At 41.2% G+C, this 18,925-nt stretch overlaps 1 long non-coding RNA gene across 1 annotated transcript in view; it reads right to left on the bottom strand.

Moving 5' to 3' along the window:
- LOC310710557 overlaps positions 1-18,298 on the bottom strand; it is a 43,454-nt gene extending 25,156 nt beyond the window's left edge. The window contains exon 1 of the long non-coding RNA XR_014528125.1: positions 18,138-18,298. This is a non-coding gene — a long non-coding RNA (uncharacterized lncRNA). The remainder of the gene's footprint in view (positions 1-18,137) is intronic.
- Between the last annotated feature and the right edge of the window lie 627 nt (positions 18,299-18,925).

Genomic DNA, 18,925 nt, shown 5'->3' with positions numbered 1-18,925 from the left:
CACCCTCATTTGATAAGGTACTTTCAAAGAAGATCTTAAGATCTGGGTAGGCATTTACAGGAGAAGACTTCCCCCCTCCCCCAAACAACCCAATCCCAAGCCGCTCAACATTTTAGATCTTAAAGTCTAGACTTCCAAGTGGACCTCAAAATGGAATGGAAGCCAGCACAGTTGATAAAGCACTGGTAAAATACGGTCAAAATGTCCAGAACCAGTTAATAATCTTGTGGCCTTATTTTTGAACTGTCATTTCTGGACCGTCTTCAATGTCAGCCCTACAAATGGTGTGCTGCAATGTGGAAGGTTACAACAAAAGCATCTACTGTGAGCCCTTCATGTCTAAAACAGGTATGTTGTCCAGCAGAACAGGAGTTTCATATTTAACCTGCAGTGAGTTTGAAAAAGAAATAATTCGTTTACATTTCTCACATCCTCAAGGCTAAAATGCAAAAGGAATGGAACAACAAAGAATATCATTCTGTAAGAAATGCCAAAGAAGAATGCATTGTAGCATGTATAAAGAACCAGGGAGGAAAGCCACATTTCAAGTTGAGATCAAGCGAAAAGAGTTCAGATATGCTACATAACCTGAAAAGAGGGCTTGACTCCTCAAGTTAATCACAAAATGCCTTATGGCATCAAAATTTAAATAAATGTATTTTATATGCTGTGAAATGTACCTTTGAACAGAATTTTATCTACCTCTAGAACAGCAAACTCATAACCTACTGACAAAAGGAACAAAGAGGGGCAAAAGACTTCAGGAGAATCATGGCAGATACTGTACTCAGTGGAAGCATTTTCTATTGAAAAGGATTAGGCCTAGTTTTCACAGAAGGCCACAATCTCACTGACATTTTGTTTTTTTCTGTGGAGAAGTATTCAGTGATGTGAGTCCTGAACTGCAGTCTGAAGTGGTATAGTGGGCACTTCATGTCTGGCTGCCATGGCGAACCGTGGTCCCTATGCCCGCGGAGCCTTTCCATGCAGCTAATTGAGGATATATGGGAGTAATTATCCTCCCCCCCAAACCCCAGGGCTGGGGGGGGCTGCTTCACCCACAAATTGTCCGATACCTGCCGCCCATTCTGAAGGAATGCGGGGGCAGGGGGAACTGGATACATTGCACCGCGCATTTCGGCAACTCCCCAAAGATGTTGCCATGAGCAGAGGACACCTGTTTTATAAGATAAAATTTGGACTAAACTAACAGGCATGCTCTGAACTAGGGGAGATAAAGTACTCTGCTAACTGATTCAGCCACTGGGTGCCAAGAGTTCGACCTGGAGAAGGACTTTTGCTGTAACTATCGGTACGTTGGGGGAGGTGACCCTCCATTATTTTCTCTTGATATATTTTGCATTTGCTGCTTTATTCAGCAAATCTCCCCCGAAGAACTGTCTGTTTGAAATATGCAAGCAGGACTGAAAGAGTATCTTGCTATCGTTATTGTTATGGTTTAACTACAAAATTGACTGTGTGAAAATTTGACTATGATTCTGGCAATGACCCTTAATGGAATGACAAAAAGAATATATGATGGGAGCTATGGGGTTTTTACTGAGGCATCAGCTTGTTAGCAGCTGGAACAAGATCAGAGAAGGGAATTCTGGATATACGCCTGGCACTAATGGCAGAAGGCACATCTTCCTCTGTCTTGGATGTGACGCACTAAGAATTGCCTTTGTGTGCAGAAAGTGAAAGTGCATTGATGAGAACGCTGGATTACAACAGGACAATAAAGAAGAAGAGAATTAAAATACACAGAACTACAAAGGATTAACCCACTTGTTAAACGAACTCAGAGGCTGTTAAAAATAAACGAAGGATCAACATTAGAAATGTTTATAGGGACTATTTGGACTAATTAAGGAATGCAGTACAATATTAGATCATCACTCCCCAAACTTCAGAGCATGGGAAGCCACCCAAAGATATATTATTTGGCATGATTATTCGGCTTTTTATTGTATTATAATTTGGAATGTTTTAATGTGTTTTTTATTGGACTGTTAAATTGGAAAACTTAATAAATATCATTTTTTAAAAAAATGAAGTGGTATAGTGGAGATGCAGGTATGGCATCTCAGTGATGTGGGCCTTAACCAGCCCTCAGGTCTGCGGCTGCTGTTGCTGAATGCCAGGTCTACTTTGAGTAGGACTTCTCTCATCCATGGTCTGATCTTTAAAACTAAAACCCAGGTGTGTGAGCAGGGTGGAGTTGGTCTCACCCAGCTGTGCCCACCTGGGTACTTGGTGCAGCATCAGGGTAGACTGGGGGGGGGGGTGTTGCTGTGGTTTGCAGAGATTGCATCTCTCTCTTGCTTTCTGTCAGCTACAGGGAGAACTAGAGTGCTTGTTCCTGGCACCAGGCAGTCGGGACAGATTAGGGATTTACTACCTGCCTTGTTGCCCAGCAGTCTCCCTGCCTGAGCTGACAGACCTGGTCTCAGAGACAATGCTGAGGACTCCCAGACTCCTTCTGGGGGATTGATGATGCAACTGGCTCTAGAGTGGCTCAGGACTTCATGGCTGCCATGACAACCATGGGGTTGCCCCAATATGTCACTGGCCCAACACATGTGACAGGCCACACTCTGGATCTTGTTTTCTCAAATGAGCAGGAAGAGGGTGAACTGAAAGTGGGGAATATTGACATCAGTCCTTTGTCATGGTCAGATCACTTCCTGCTGAGATTTAGGCTCTCAGTACCTTTTCCCCTCTGCAGAGGCAAGGGACCTATCAGCATAGTCCACCTTCAGATTCTGATGGATCCAATGACATCCAACGTTTCCGCACACCCAAATGGATTTGACAGTTGACATGATCACCCCAAAGCACCCTCTCCCACTTTGTGGAGCCCACTTGGCTCCCTGGTATACTCCAGAGCTTAGGGCATGGAAACAAACTGGGAGATGGCTCAAATGTGACTGGAGTAAAACTCCAGTAGAATGCAATCAAACACTGGTGAGGACTAATCATCAAGTCTACCTATTGGCAGTGAAGGCGGCAAAGAAAGCATACTTTGTTGCCTCCATTGCCTCCTCACTATGCTGTCCGGCAGAGCTTTTCCAGGCAGTGTGGGACCTTTTACACAGTCTGGCCCAAAGGTGGTGGTAGAACCGACAGCAACTAGCTGTGACTTGTTGGCAAAGCATTTTGATGACAAAATCACTTGTGTCAACTGAGGTCTTCACTCCACTATTACAACAGTTGAATTCTCAAGGGATTTCCAGAGCACTGTCTAGTTGTGTTCTGTTGGATGAGTTCCAGTTAGTAAGGCTCAAGGATGTGGATAACGTGGTTTGATTGGTCAGGACAACCACTTGCACTCTGGACCCATGCCCCTCTTGGCTGATAAAAACTGGCACTGAAGGGACAGCTGGCTGGGCTAGGGAAGTGATAAATGCATCCTTGCAAGAGGGTGTGGCCCCTGCCTGCTTGAAAGAGGCAGTGGTAACACCACTCCTCAAGAAACTGTCCCCGTATTCAAAAAATCTAAGTAACTACCAGCCAGTTGCCAATGTATTTGTGGGAAGGGGGTTATATTTTATTATGTATTTTATATTTTTCTGTCATGAACCACCCTGTGATCTTCAAATAAAGGGTGGTATACAAATTTAATTAATTAATTAAGATTAGAGAGGACAGCTAAAAAGTCTGACCTCAGACATGCCTTTTTTGGTTTGAATTATCCCCATCATTAGTAACTTTAGAAAGGGAAATCATTCATTAGGCTGATTGACATGGTTGAATTTCTGCAGACTTCTGGATGTATTTATATTGTCCCTGTCTACAATCTGAATTTTCTATACAGTGGTACCTCGGGTTATATACGCTTCAGGTTACATACGCTTCAGGTTACAGACTCTGCTAACCCAGAAATAGTACCTCAGGTTAAGAACTTTGCTTCAGGATGAGAACAGAAATTGTGCTCCGGTGGCACAGCAGCAGTGGGAGGCCCCATTAGCTAAAGTGGTGCTTCAGGTTAAGAACAGTTTCAGGTTAAGAACGGACCTCCGGAACAAATTAAGTATGTAACTAGAGGTACTACTGTACTGCCATATTTATTTATTTTCTCACACTTATAGCCCTCCTTTCTTCTGTCAGGGAGCCCATGGCAGTGTACTTGCAGTTTGCAGAGAGTCACCTGCTCAGGTGTTTACCAGACCCAGACCTGCTTAGCTCATCAAGCTAAGTGGCCTCATGTGTCTTCAGACTGTATCTTGGACCATATTGTTTAAACATTGCCTTCTCTCTCTCTGCTCCCCCCCCCCAACTCCTTCTTTGTTTAATGAAAACACAAGATAAAAAGTAAAAGGCCGTTTTCTCAGTGGCTGAAGATTTTGCTACAAATATCAAGTGTTTGGGTAGCTTTTCTTGTGCTACAAAATGTCCCGAATCTCCAGAAAATATAAAAAAGCTACAAAAACCTATGAAAAGTAAACAAAAAGCTCAAATGTGATAAAGACTGCAAAACCACAGGAGAAAAAAAAACACCACTTCTTGCCAGTGGACTCCATTAGGAATAAAACCAGAGTTCAAGGCCTCCTCTGAAGGATCAAAGAGATCAGATAACCAACAGGAATAAAAATGAGGATTAGAAGCGGCAGGCAGAAACCTAGGCAGGAAAGCAAACTGAAGCAGCTCTCAGAAAAAGATAAAATCGTTATGGACACTGAAACTTTCGTGCATAGTGAAGTTGAAATCATGCGCACAAAAATTCACATTGAGTATTATTTTTATTTGTTGTTTAAAAATCTCCACAATTGCCTGGATAAGCCATTTGAATGCTTTGCAAATAATGGCTGAACGAGTAAGCTTTATTTGACGATGCAGCTGTTATTCAGTGCCGAAATTTTGAGTATCTGTTTTGCTTTGATGGGTTTTATTTTATGTTAATCGCTAATCTAAAGTGATGGCAGATACTGTCTAGTGTGAGAGGTTGAGCTCTTCATACATGCAACCAAAATCATGTTCCTTGCCACCTCCTCATATCAATAGTTTGGGTACGTGTTTAGCGCCTGGAGTTGGCAGGGACTCAAAGCAGTCTGGGGGTGGAGCCAGGCGGTGGAGCTTACAGGTTTGTGGTAAGTTCAGGGGTGGTGGAGCTCTGTGACTAGGGATGCTTGGCTTTACTGTGACTCCACTGAGTCACCTGGCAGAAGAAGCAACTTGTGCAGCATTTATTGCAGCTTTGTTGTGGAAGAGGAAGAGGAAGAGGAAGAGGAAGAGGAAGAAGAAGAAGAAGAAGAAGAAGAAGAAGAAGAAGTTATTATTTGTACCCCACCCATCTGGCTGGGTACAGCCACTCTGGGTGGCTTCCAACAAAGATTAAAAATACATTAAAATGTCACACATTAAAAACTTCCCTGAACAGGGCTGCCTTCAGATGTCTTCTAAATGTCAGGTAGTTGTTTATCTCTTTGACATCTGATGAGAGGGCATTCCACAGGGCGGGCGCCACTACCAAGAAGGCCCTCTGCCTGGTTCCCTGTAGCTTTGCTTCTTGCAGTGAGGGAACCGGCAGAAAGCCCTCAGCGCTGGACCTCAGTGTCTGGGCTGAATGATGGGGGTGGAGACACTCCTTCAGGTATACTGGGCTGAGGCCGTTTAGGGCTTTAAAGGTCAACACCAACACTTTGAATTGTGCTTGGAAACGTACTGGTAGCCAATGTAGGTCTTTCAGGACCAGGGTTATGTGGTCTTGGCGGCTGCCCCCAGTCAGAAGTCTAGCTGCTGCATTCTGGATTAGTTGTAGTTTCCGGGTCACCTTCAAAGGTAGCCCCACGTAGAGCACATTGCAGTATTCCAAGCAGGAGATAACCAGAGCATGCACCACACACATAAAGACAAATATCAGTCGATTTGTCTCATTTGAATGTATTTTTAAGATAATCCATAGACCAGCATGCATTTTGCGAGATCTGTTGAGGTTCTAACAGACTTGGCACTCTCAGAATACATTCAAGGCACAAACATACATTGCACTGTCCTTCAGTTTGTCTGGAGGTATTATTTTCTGCATTGGCCTACCTAGCTCAGTGAGTCCGCTAGGTCTAGCAGCTGTCAGTCTGGGAGTCTCTCTGAGAAAGAGTTGGGGCCTGCCCTATGACATCTGTTAAACTGAGAAAGAACTAAATACCATACTTTTCCATCTATAAGAAGCCCCCGTGTATAAGACTACCCCTATTTTGGGGAAACATCAGCAGCGGAAGCTGCCAATCGCCCGCCCACCTGCCAGAGCATCACAAAATTAACACCACCCATTGATGCAGCAACCAATAACATGCACAATAGCCGCTGACAGCCACGCCAGCAACCAATCAAATGTCCACCTTATACCCATGTATAAAACGACCATCACATTTTAGCATGATTTTAAAATAAAAAATAAAAAATCATGGTCTTATAAAACAGAAAAGTACAGTAAGTAAATCAGTACTGTAAGAACTTAGCGGAAGGGTCAAGTGAGAAGAAACTAGAGGGAAGAGAAGAACTCTAGCTGCAGGGGGCGGTTTTTGGAGTTCTTGCTGGCTAAGACAAGAACAAGCCAAGGTCTGACACTGTACAGGGATGTTTTGAGCCTAGCATGGGGGTGCGAGAGGTTTTTCTTTTCTTTCCCCCCATATGTATGCCCCACACTCCCTGAGCCCACAGATACCCAAACAATAATACCATATCATGTCAAGAGTTGTCTTATTTCCTCTGTGAGCTAAGAGCAGTCAGTACTGAAAAGTCTGCACTTTAACAATTTATTTTGTGCTTTTACCCTGTATTTTTATCTTGTGTACCACCCGGAGAACTTCGGGTGAAGGATGATGATGATGAAACTGCAACTGATACAGAGTGCCAGCAAAGAGCAAAGCAATCTTTGTGTGCATTTGGCCTTTGTATTTTAGTGTGGGGTGGGATTTGTGCATTTGGAAAAACTGCTTTTAAAAAAACCTAGAGTAGATTTGCGGATGGCACAGAATTTCAGTGATGCGGTCTTCTCTCCAAAGTTCAATGTCTTGGATCATAAAACTATCCTGAATGCGTGGGTTTTGTGCAGTGAAATAGTTAAACTCTAAAGTCAAAACTTTCAAATGCACAACATCTTGAAAGTTCTGCATTCTTCCATGCTGACCTAACCTCTCCTCCGCCTCTTGTGTTGTGTGTTTTCTGACGTCAATCGTAGATAACTCTTGAGAATTAGGAATACGTTTAAACAAGACACAAATAGAAATACTTCCAGATTGGGTTCCTTCTTCCCTTTGCACATTCCATTTCTACGGCTGGCTGTTTGGTTACCTAGGAAATGGCAGCAATAAGAGGAATTGCTGGGCAGTTGGAGTTATCGGTGGCGTTCAGATAATATGAGTTGGACCAACCCGGTACCATTGACCTATTTGTAATAACTGGGGATTTCATAATGCATTTCAAAGGAAAGGTTTGAAGTGAACTTGCCATGTGACAAGATTAACAGCTCCAATGAAGCACCATCTCTGAGCAGGACCCAAAGAAGAGTAGAGTTTGGATTTGATATCCCGCTTTATCACTACCCTAAGGAGTCTCAAAGCGGCTAACATTCTCCTTTTCCCTTCCTCCCCCACAACAATCACTCTGTGAGGTGAGTGGGGCTGAGAGACTTCAGAGAAGTGTGACTGGCCCAAGGTGCACGTGGAGGAGCGGGGAATTGAACCCGGTTCACCAGATTACGAGTCTACCGCTCTTAACCACTACACCACACTGGCTCAAAGCCTTTCTAAGTCCCATTTAATTTCAGCAGGAGAGGTAAGCAGGTGTTTCCTCTGTCTCCTCAAAATCACTGGGACTTGGAAGTGGCTGGGCGGTGCCCTTTGTCTTTATGGTGTCCCCCTCAAATTCACATGAGGTTCACAGGCTCCTTTTTTCCTCTCTGTCCCTGACTAGCGCCAGGAACAGTGCAACGTCGTCTGTAGCTTCCGATTATTGTTAGGATCTTCTGGAAGATTTCCCTGGGAGCTCTCCAATAAGCAAAGCAAGCCTTTTCCCATTCAAAATGGAACATCTGTTCAGCTTTGTTTTATCATTTGCCATTTGCATTGCACTTTCAGAAACAAAAATGAAGTCAACCACTCCAATCCAGCAGGGAATTCGTGGATGAAAAAAGAATATTCTCCACCCACACATATCGGCTATAATCGGAGTGCAACAGGTCGCATCTCATGATAGTGGACTGCATACGAAATCTTGTGTGTTATCCGATCTGAATCCTGCATGACCACTAATGTAACTGTGTGTGCATCTGTGCTCATGATTCTCAGAACTGAAGCAAATGACTCATTCTCTTGTGTGCAGTATTCTTGCTTTGATTAGCAGTTATCTCAGACAATAATCTTGATGGCATGGTAGCTACGGTGGTGGTGGGGGGAACCTCATAGAATTCTGTATAATTCCCTCTGTTTGTGATGTTCAGCAGTGAGCACTGATCCTTAAGTAGCCCAAATGGCATGACCCATGCACATCAAAAGGCCCAAGGGAAGCCTAGGTTTGCAGAAGTACAAAAAATGCTTAGTGGGAAGAGAATCCCTCAGATGGAAAACCAAACATTGTTGTATAAGGGGTGTTCCCCTTTCCTCTCTTCCTTTCTAAATGGTTTTCAGCCACATCCACTCTTCCTGTTCTCCCCACCACCACCTTCCCTACTGCCTCCAGCTTGGGTATCATGACAGGGGGAAAGTTAAATGAAGGCTCTGAGTTCTGTCATATCCTGTCAGTTCTGCTAGTTTTTGAACAATTCAGCAATTAGAGCTGTTAGTTAAAAGGTAAAGGTAAAGGACCCCTGACAGTTAAGTCCAGTCGCAGATGACTCTGGGGTTGTGGCTCTCACCTTGCTTTACAGGCCAAGGGAGCCAGCGTTTGTCTGCAGACAGTTTTTCTGCGTCATGTGGCCAGCATGACTAAGTGCAACGGAACACCGAAACCAGAGCAGCACACGGAAACACCATTTACCTTCCTGCTGGAGCGGTACCTAATTATCTACTTGAACTGGAATGCTTTCGAACTGCTAGGTTGGCAGGAGCAGGGACCGAGCAATGGGAGCTCACCCTGTCACAGGGATTTGAACTGCCGACCTTCTGATCGGCAAGCCCAAGAGGCTCAGTGGTTTAGACCACAGCGCCACCCGCTGTTAGCTAGGCAAGCAAAAATGACTACCAGCCTCTACCACCAACAGGCAAAGCAAGGGTGTAGATTTTCTTGGAAGCAAACCAGCCGGAAGTCCCCATATTGGATATATGCTATCGAGAAAGCATGTTATTTTGCTTTGGAAATATTGGCTGTAATCAGGTGCAAATAATGGTTTTTAAAAATCAAGGGATAGTCGCCATCTTATATATCAGTTTTTTACCGCGTTTCAAGTCTGCGCTGGGAAATGTGCTGTGCTCTGTGGAACTTCTCAGTGTTTCTTATAAAAAGCAGTGTAGCGCTGGAACAATCTGTTTGTTTGGGTTCTGAGAAATGCCTGCCTCTGTCTAAAGCAGAGATGTAATGCTATCGCTTACAGTTAATATACACCCTGCGGTACTTCCCACCTACATTAAAAGGCTCTCTGCTATGACACTCTTTTTTCCTTTCTTTTTGCTTGAAGGCCATTGTGTATTGTTCCTTACCTAGTCTCCCCCTCATCATAATCACCATCATTATAAAAGCTCTTCATACATCTCAAAGTGATTGGCTCCCAAAGATGAGGTTGCACAGACGCTCAAATGAATGGATTTATTTGTTTCTGGCATAATGTAGCCAGTGTGCTTTTCTTTTTAATCTAATTTTGGAACAATGTTTGGGTACAATGTTACACTGAAATTCTAGTTATATTCAACAGATGGTGCTGTAAAAAGGAGTTCAATGTCGATAAAAACATACAAGATCTCAGGCTAAAGTCATAACTGGAATACAAACTGATTTGCTTTGTTGATGTTTGTTATTGCTTTGTGGTAAGGGGGAGGATCCAGAAATAAAAATGAAATGGCTCAAATGATTCCCAATTTTATTTTATGGTATGGAAAAGATATTGGAGAAGGTAAGAGACAAAAGTGGGAGCATAAATTGTCCACTGAATCTTATTTTTGTTGCTAACACACACGGTCAAGGATGAAAGGGTGAGTGCCAAATTTTATGTCTAGATTTATAATTGAAACTCTTCAGGAGAAATGTTGGGAAGAACAGCCTCCATGTGTCTTTTTAAAGACTGTAGCTGGCTGTCCAAGCCAGTTTATATGGGATGGGTTTTAATGGGTAGAAGAGGATATATTAATTGCAATTAATTGCAATTTATCCCTCCAGGTGCCCACGTGTGTCGGTCGAACAGAGTTTCAAATCCCATCCTTGGCAGCAAAGTTAAAAGCAAAATGCTGATATTCACAGTATAACCAGCTTCAGGCATGTCAAAGGAACTGGAAGTGCTATATGCTTCTTCCTTTCCAGGAGAGGAGGGGAAATGACATCACACTGAGTCCTCTCTACCAATTGTAGTTCTATGGTCTGAGTATCCGTCTATCAGCAATACAGCTCTGTGGACTTAGCCCCTTCTCAGGCTAACTTGAAGGAATATGCATTTGTTAGGTTTGGCTGCTAATCTCCCCTAGTTTAGTAACATTACTGAACCCACATACATGTCCACCCCATATATAGACCAGGGTGGATTTGATTTAAATCAAATCAATTTAAATCACAATTTAAATCAAGATTTAAATCACTAGTCAGTAAGACTCGATTTAAATTACTTTTTTTACAGAAAGACTCATTCTTGCTGGTATAATCTTAATATTTACAACCAGATGAAGGTTTCATTTTTGGAATAATAAATTGTCAGAGTAGTTTTTACAGTTATATCCAAAATTACTGATTTGGTTATACTATTAGGAATACATAGACAGATAATTATGAAATTAGTGTGAGGTTTAATAAGTTAACTGTTTATTTTTGGACAACCTTTCTGCTATGCTTTATTGGAAGGAGAAAAATAATCATTTCCTTAATAACAACTTAAGCAATTTATTTAACTGAAACATTATAGCATATGTAGCCATGTTCGTTAACTGATGTGGTTAAATTTTAAAAAACAGACAAACACTTAGACTGAGTTTTAACACACATGAAAAAACTTCTGTATTTCCACAACCACCATCACCCACCTCTTTAGATTTGCTTCTACATTCAGGTGCCTGTTCAGTTGTGATAGTGCAGTTTTTGGAACCCAGTGAGATTGGGAAGAGGTTGCCAGTCATGAAGTGCCTTCAGCACTTGACTCAAGTCTGAGTTGCCTAGACATGCAGCTGACTTGCACAATTATTACACAAAGATCCGAAGACTGTGGAGTACAGTCGTACCTTGGTTGTCACACTTAATCTGTTCTGGGAGTCTGTTCAACTCACAGAACTGTTCAAAAACCAAGGTGCAGCTTCCGATTGGCTGCAGGAGCTTCCTGCACTCAGTTGGAAGCCATGGAAGCCATGTTGAACGTTCGGCTTCCAAAAATCATTCGAAAAGCGGAACAGTCACTTCCGGGTTTCGCTCATTTGCGAGTCGAAACGTACGAGTACCAAGGCGTTCGGCAACCAAGGTACAACTGTATTCTGCTCACAAGGTTGCACTTTCATTTTTATTGCTTCACACTTAGCTACTTGTGCAGATCTATTCTACTCCAGACAATCTATTCATCGAACCTCTGCTTTTCAGAGGTTAGGGGTTGATTCTGTGTATATAAAAATTGCAAAGAAACAATGGGATTAAGATTTTCCCCTTAACTCTGTATGTGTATTTTATAACATTTTTCCTGTGAAGAAAAGGCATGTTACCTCTGCAGACACAAATTCACCCTTTTGAGAACTGCAAAAAAAAAGCATCTGTATCTTATCGTTAGAAAAAAAATGCCCCCCAAAATCTTACAGAAACCTCTGGAAGACCATGACATAGTGAATGGATTAATGGAATTTATTTACCAAAAACATTGCATATAAAGCCTTATGCTACACAGTTAAAAACAAATCCTTGTTTTCTGATGAATAACCTTTGGACTATAATGTAACTTAAATATAAATATTTTTGCTCCGAAAGCATTTTATTTTTAAAAATCCCATTTTTTTTTAAAAAAATCCAATTTAAATAAAAAAACCCAATTTAAATTTTAAAAAATCTGATTATTTTTTTAAAAATCATTGATTTTTATCCACCCACTGATATAGACCCAGTGTGTGCTCTTGAGAGGAATGGAAGCTTTCATGTGGAGTCAGGACATGTGTCTGTTTAAAGTATGCATGCCTAAGAAAGAACTTGTTGCACCAGGAAGCAGAAAAAGATTGGTTTAATACACAAAAATGAAAGAGACCGAGTGTGTGGTTGCTACTTTAAACAGGGCTGCAAATAATCAGTACATACACAAGCCTTAGTCCTAAAGAGTAAAAGAATCTCTAATCACCCAAAAGACAAAAGAAAGTGGCTGCAGCGATGTGCTCACACCGAAAGAAAGAAAAACAGAGGAAGGGGTGGTAAACCTGATCTTGGAGCACATGGAGGGCAGAGTCAGGGATTTGAGATTTGTGCCTTCTGCGAGAGCTAACCTCTCCCCTTCAAAACCCCATGACAGCAGTGGTGTGCTAGAATGCAGTTCTGCTGTGCAACTATCAGTTCAAATAGGAGGCGCAGTGAATCGGAGAGGAGTGGTGAATCCTACTTCCTGCTTCCGACCCTGAAACCCCTTCTGCAGCTACCATGCTCCCTGCAGCGACTGTGGCTCAGAAACTGGAAGGAAGCTCACTTGGGATAAAGGCAATGGGGGTGGTAGTGGTTATAGTGGCCAATGCATCAAGAACAAAACCTTTTCAGTACCCAGTATTCTTGCCCACTGCTTCTCTTCCTTACTTTGCCTTTCCACTTTTCCCACGGTGTGCCAGATCTGCATTCTCACACATGGAAGCAGCACCAGATTTACATACAAGCTTAACAAGCTATAGCTTGGGGCTCCACTCTCTTGCGGGCCCCCAAAAAATGTAAAGGAAAAAAGAAACTGGATGTACATTTCCAAAATATAAGATAAAAAACAAATAAAATCAAACCTACATACAGCAAGAGTGTTTTGTGTTGTGTAGGCTCTTATGATGTAAGTATTGGGCCCCATCTGCTAGCCTGCTCCCTAAAATATCACTGGTTTGATCATTTCTATATACAGTGGTACCTCAGGTTACTGACGCTTCAGGTTACATATACTTCAGGTAACAGACTCCGCTAACCCAGAAATATTACCTCGGGTTAAAAACTTTGCTTGAGGATGAGAACAGAAATTGTGCTCCAGCGGTGTGGCAGCAGCAGGAAGCCCCATTAGCTAAAGTGGTGCTTCAGGTTAAGAACAGTTTCAGGTTAAGAATGGACCTCCGGAACGAATTACCGTAAGTACATAACCAGAGGTACCACTGTATAGGGTGCCTACAATCTGCATGGACTGGTTGCATGGAAACATGCAAATGGTTTTAGATACCTATTAGGTCCATAAACAGCGACAGTTTGTTGTTGACAAAGGACAACTGGACATAGAAAGGGCCCCATTACCTTCAGTAGCTGAGGGCCTCAACAAACCGAAATCTGGCCCTACATGGAAGGCTGCATTCTAGTTAGCCCCTTAGCACAGAGAGAATTAATACTGCAACACACTCACTGTCTCAGTTCTGCTTACACTTTTGGGAGGCAACACAGGATCATTTGTGATAAATTCTATCCTTAGGTTCTATCACCTTTCCTACTCATGGGCAATGCAGAGCATTGCATTTGGAAATTTGATACCACTACACTTCCCTCTATTGCTAACAATGCCCTTTTAAAATTGCGATAGTTGATGCTTCTATGTAGCCACAGTGGCGGAGCTTCACGCTCCGGCATCGGTGGGCAGAGAGCAGGCAGGGGGCGGAGCTTATGCGTGTCCTGGGGGCGTGGCATGCCGCCTGCTCCTCTTCCTCTGCCCCTGTGTGGCCAGGTCCAGGATCAACAGGTTCAATTCTTGGCATCTCCAAGAAGAACCGGGAGAGACCGCTACCTGAGCCACTGCCAGTCAGCTTAAACAATATTGTCCTAGATGGACCAGTGGCATAAGGTAGCTTGCTTTCCTTGTTCCTGTGAGTTCCTGGTACCTTTCAACAGCAGTCGGGGCTTTCTAGCACTGAGGTACTGGGCTGCCGACCCTCCAAGTGCACTTCTGCAGGGAATTTTTCCCTAACTCTCTAGATCTCCTTGCCTATTAATATTAAGCAGGTGCCTTCACTGTACTGTTTTTGACACCCGCCAAACCCTTTTTTTTTTGTTTCAGCAAACCTGCCTAAATATGTAATTTTATTGCATATATTTGCTGCAAAACTGTTCATTTTTATCTATATTTTGAAGAATTTCATTATGGCTACTTGGTGTTGGGTTTTTTTTTTTTTAAGGTTTAACAGAATCTTTATTTTATCCCCTCCCTTCCATTTTTATTTATTTTAATGTAGACAATACACATGAAAGTAGAATGCAACCAACCAAATAACAAAGAACCAAATATTTTAGGTATTTCATTAGGAACACTTATGGAAAGAGTGCATCAGTTCCACGAGCATGAAATCACCTACTATTTTTCATATTTGCAAGGATACGAAAGAAAAAATGATAACATGCCTTGCAGGTAAGTACATATCAAAGGGAAAGGGGATTGACAAGGAGCAAATTATAAAATGGAAGTGTTATGAATTCCAAAGTCTTACATACTGGGAGGCGGGGCTAGTGGGTTGGTTTTTTTTTTTTTTAAAAAATTATCACTATTTTCTTTTATATTGTTTTATGCAACTTAGCGGTTTTTCTGATTAAGTGGCATATTAATCTTGTTAAATAAATAAAATAACCTCCTCTGCTCACCCTGTTCTTGTACAGTGAAATTTCTTCTCCCGTTTCAGAGCTGCCACCTTCTTATGTTCAGGGGGCCTTGGGCAAATCGACCTCTGGTAAGCCCTGTCGTCTATCAGTCGCCCTTGCTGGTAGCACTCCAAGTGGCTCTAAACCAATCTTTTAATTCCTTACAATCCATGTGCAGCCACATGGTCCAAAGGCTGGCTAGAAGCAACCACGTGGTCCTGCTTACAGGGCCAGACCACAAAAGTAACTACCGTACGTTGGGTTCAAAGCAGGCATCAGCAGTGCTCCCTGCCAGCTTCCCAAGAGCATCAGCCAGCCCTGCTTACTCCAGAGCAACCTATCAGGTTTTAATGGTACTACAGTGGAGAAAACAAATTCCAGTCAGAATGTGCAAGGTTGTCCTACCTGGCAATTTGTGTTACGTTCATTGCCAATTTGGTAGAGAAAGAGACCACACTGTTTCCTTTCTTTTTCCTTTACAACAGGTCCTCCTAGATAGTTCAGTTTTCTCAGATGAATATGGAAGTGCTTTCCATTGCTGACAGTAGATTTTTCCTGAAGACCAATTCAGATAACTTTTTATTCATAGACACACATGAGTTAAGTGGTCCCACCCTGCTGCTCTGTATGTGCAGTTAAGCAGTCAACTGATTGCTATACACACACATTTACCATACACTTAAATTTCTCTTAAGTGTGTCACAGCTCTCTGTCACCTCTGATGAAATGGGATTTGTAAAGAAGCAACATGGGCAAGCCCGTTGACCTCTCTCTCTCTCTCTCTCTCTCTCTCTCTCTGTATGTGTGTGTGTGTGTGTGTAAGAGTAACTGCAAAGTTGAAGGCTGAGGCTAACATATATTCAAGTTCAAATATTCTGTCTTGAGGGCGGATTACAAATTAGAAAAAGTTGAGGAAGTTACAGAAGTTGTAGCGGTGTAATTTCTTAGTTAACAAAAAAGGTTTTATAGGTTATTATATCAATAGGGCAAAGATACAATTTCTAATTAAAAATTAGTTTATGGATGAAAATAGATTTAAGCAACAGGGTTACTTTGTTGGCATATCAATCATGATTTATTTTGAGTGCAAATCTATCAATGTTTCTTTCATTCATTCATTTACTAAATGTGTATTCCATTCTTCCCGCCAAAGGAGCACAGGGTAGTAAACACATCTATTATTAAAAAGCAAAGCAAAATAAATAAATAGATAAAACATATTTAAAAATTGTTTAAAACATCTAAAACCAATAAAACACAATAAACATCTTAAAAATAAAATAAAGTTGAAATATAACCAAATCAGGTGTCTGGAAAGGCCTGCTGAAACAGAAATGATTTCAGCTCAATCTCAATAGGCCGGGAATTCCAATGTATAGGTGCTGCCACACGAAAGGAATGACTCATAACAACAAACATGTATCCATAAACTTATTAATTTATAAAGCTTATATTCCCTTTAGATGCTGTGCAATGTAGTTTTTTTAAAACAGCAGCAACAACAACAATTTGTACAGCAAAAGTTAAGTTGGTCTGGCCAATAAAATAAGAAACCATATATATATATATATATATATATATATATATATATATATACACACACACACACACACACACACACACACACACACACACACACACACCGTACATAGTTCCAGGAGGTGTGTTGTGAAGCTTTAATGGACTTCAGCATTATATTGGATAGATAGATGGAACGAACACACACATATCTATACACAGAAAACAACAGTGCTAAACTTAGAACACATCACTGTGCAAGGAAACATTGAGGCCTAGTCTCATTATCAGTCAACTGCTGAGTGTACGTTGGTGATTTATTTTTAAATAGAATAATGTGCATTTCTACACTGTAAGAATCAGTTCTACTAAAATATATAGTAGAGTTCTGAATCAAAATAATTGCCACCACTACCCGTTTTCTTTTCCAGCACTGAAATGCATCTCTCCTGTGTTTGTTTGTTTTTTAAGTAACACATTTAATGCCCTGCCCATCAAGGCTGCCATCTTAGTTGGTATATGTGTTGTTGTTGTTTAGACGTGTCCGACTCTTCGTGACCCCATGGACCAGAGCACGCCAGGCACTCCTGTCTTCCACTGCCTCCCGCAGTTTGGTCAGACTCATGCTGGTAGCAGTATATGTGTATGTAGACCAGAAATCATCTTATTGCCTTTGAATTAGAATATGTAGGACTGTCCCACAAAAGGATAATATTCCATACAAGGATGAAATCCAGCAAAAGCTGAAATATGTTTTGGCCAATCATCTCAGAAAGTCTTAAGGCTGCTCTCATTAGGCTGATTGTCGTACGTACCAACCCAGTGTTTATTTTGAACTGGCCACTGTGTGAGTAAAATGTAGCAATGGAAAGAAGCCTTGAGATGTGTGCATTTTAAATCAAATGTTTAAGGATACCTTCTTTACTTATATACTCAAAGAAATACAAAAAAATTAGCTGGAGTGGTCATTGCAGTTGAACAGTGAAGAACAAACTTAAAAGACAAGAGAGTTTAAGATGGATAGTTGCTACTTCAGTCTTACTGCTTGTTGCTGATGTAAACCAACTTTTTGAAGAAGTTGATGTAAGATTATGATTCCTCACCTACCCCCCAAACTGGCTTAACTAAAAGACTTTAAATGGATTTGAATAATATAAAGGTTTAATTAAGACTTCTTTTCTTTTTGTAGCAATAGTTAAATAAGTATATTGCAAAATTTCAGTAATGAGTAAGAAAGAAGAGCTCTGGAAAAAAATGAGCTTTGGACAAATACTTTATTAACCGGACAAATACAAATATCAAAAGTATTTTTAATTTACTTGGATTTTTGTTAACTGCCTTAAGGTTTTGCTAGTAAGAATACTTGCTCAGTTAACTCAAGATAGAACTTTACTGTAAGGAACTGCACACATTTTTTTCTTTTTGTTTTAGGTTAAAAAAATATGGCTGAAGACTATATCTTTATAAAATTCTTTAGATAAATATACAAACTTAAATTCAAATCCAAAAGCGTGCATTTCTTGGAGTGGCAGCAATTCTTCAGGTAATCCATAATTCATGAAAAATGGCTAATTCTCTATATTCTTTATGGCAGCAGGACATTCAAAGCTTTAAAGATCAATTTAAAATCAATTTTTAAAGTCCAAACACACTTTCAATACAATTCATGCAGAGGGAACACCATATAATTTTATATAAAATAAAGTAAAGTTTCTGATGCATACCTTCAAACATGCTGGAAACTCTTTTTCATCTGTTGTAGCGGTCTCATTGTCTCTCTCTGAGGCACACAGAATGCTTTAGTAATTTGCACCGGCCGAGTCTATGCAGAGATCTGAAGTGGGAAAACTATTTGCATATCTTAGAACCCTAAGAGCTTAGAGCTACTTTACTTTATACCTTTTCCCTCTGCTAGAAGAACAAGAGATATCTTTTAATTGGGACCCAGATTCAAAGTGGGGTGCAATTCCTACAATTTCCCCCAAACTTACACATCCCCCACCCCACCCCCACACAAAACAAGCGTATTTTTTCCCTTTAATCTTCTTTGGAAAAACCAGCCTAAGTTGGAAAAAAACAAGAAATTTCTAACTGTATATAAAAGGTATACCCCTGAGCTCAAATTCTAAACTATTACAAACTATTTTCAGGGGTTTTAAAAAGAAATGTTTGTCCACCCAAAAGCATATTTGGTCTGAATCTGCTCTCCAATTAAAAGAATGTACAAGTTTTTGAAAGCTAGTAAATGCAGGCTGCTGATGAAACCGCAACCCTTTGTCTACTAATTTGCCGAAGTCTGAGAGGGAGCAGCAACATTTATACCAGTACAAGATATCATTTGACCATGGAATTAAACCTCAATGGTTAGTTAGTGATCTCTCTCTTCTCAGACCACGGCCTACAGTTACTTTTTGAGAAGTGGGGGAGCTAATTACTCTACTGTCTAGTAAAGAGGCACCTGGGAAGACAGCATCTGCCCCCTGTGAAGTGTTCAAACATAATTTGACTGGTA

The sequence above is a fragment of the Podarcis liolepis genome (assembly GCF_965112155.1).
Source record: "Podarcis liolepis genome assembly, chromosome: 1".
Classification (NCBI taxonomy): Eukaryota; Metazoa; Chordata; class Lepidosauria; order Squamata; family Lacertidae; genus Podarcis; species Podarcis liolepis.
The sequence above is the reverse complement of the archived record's forward strand: the minus strand, read 5'-3'. Positions and strand labels throughout refer to the sequence as shown.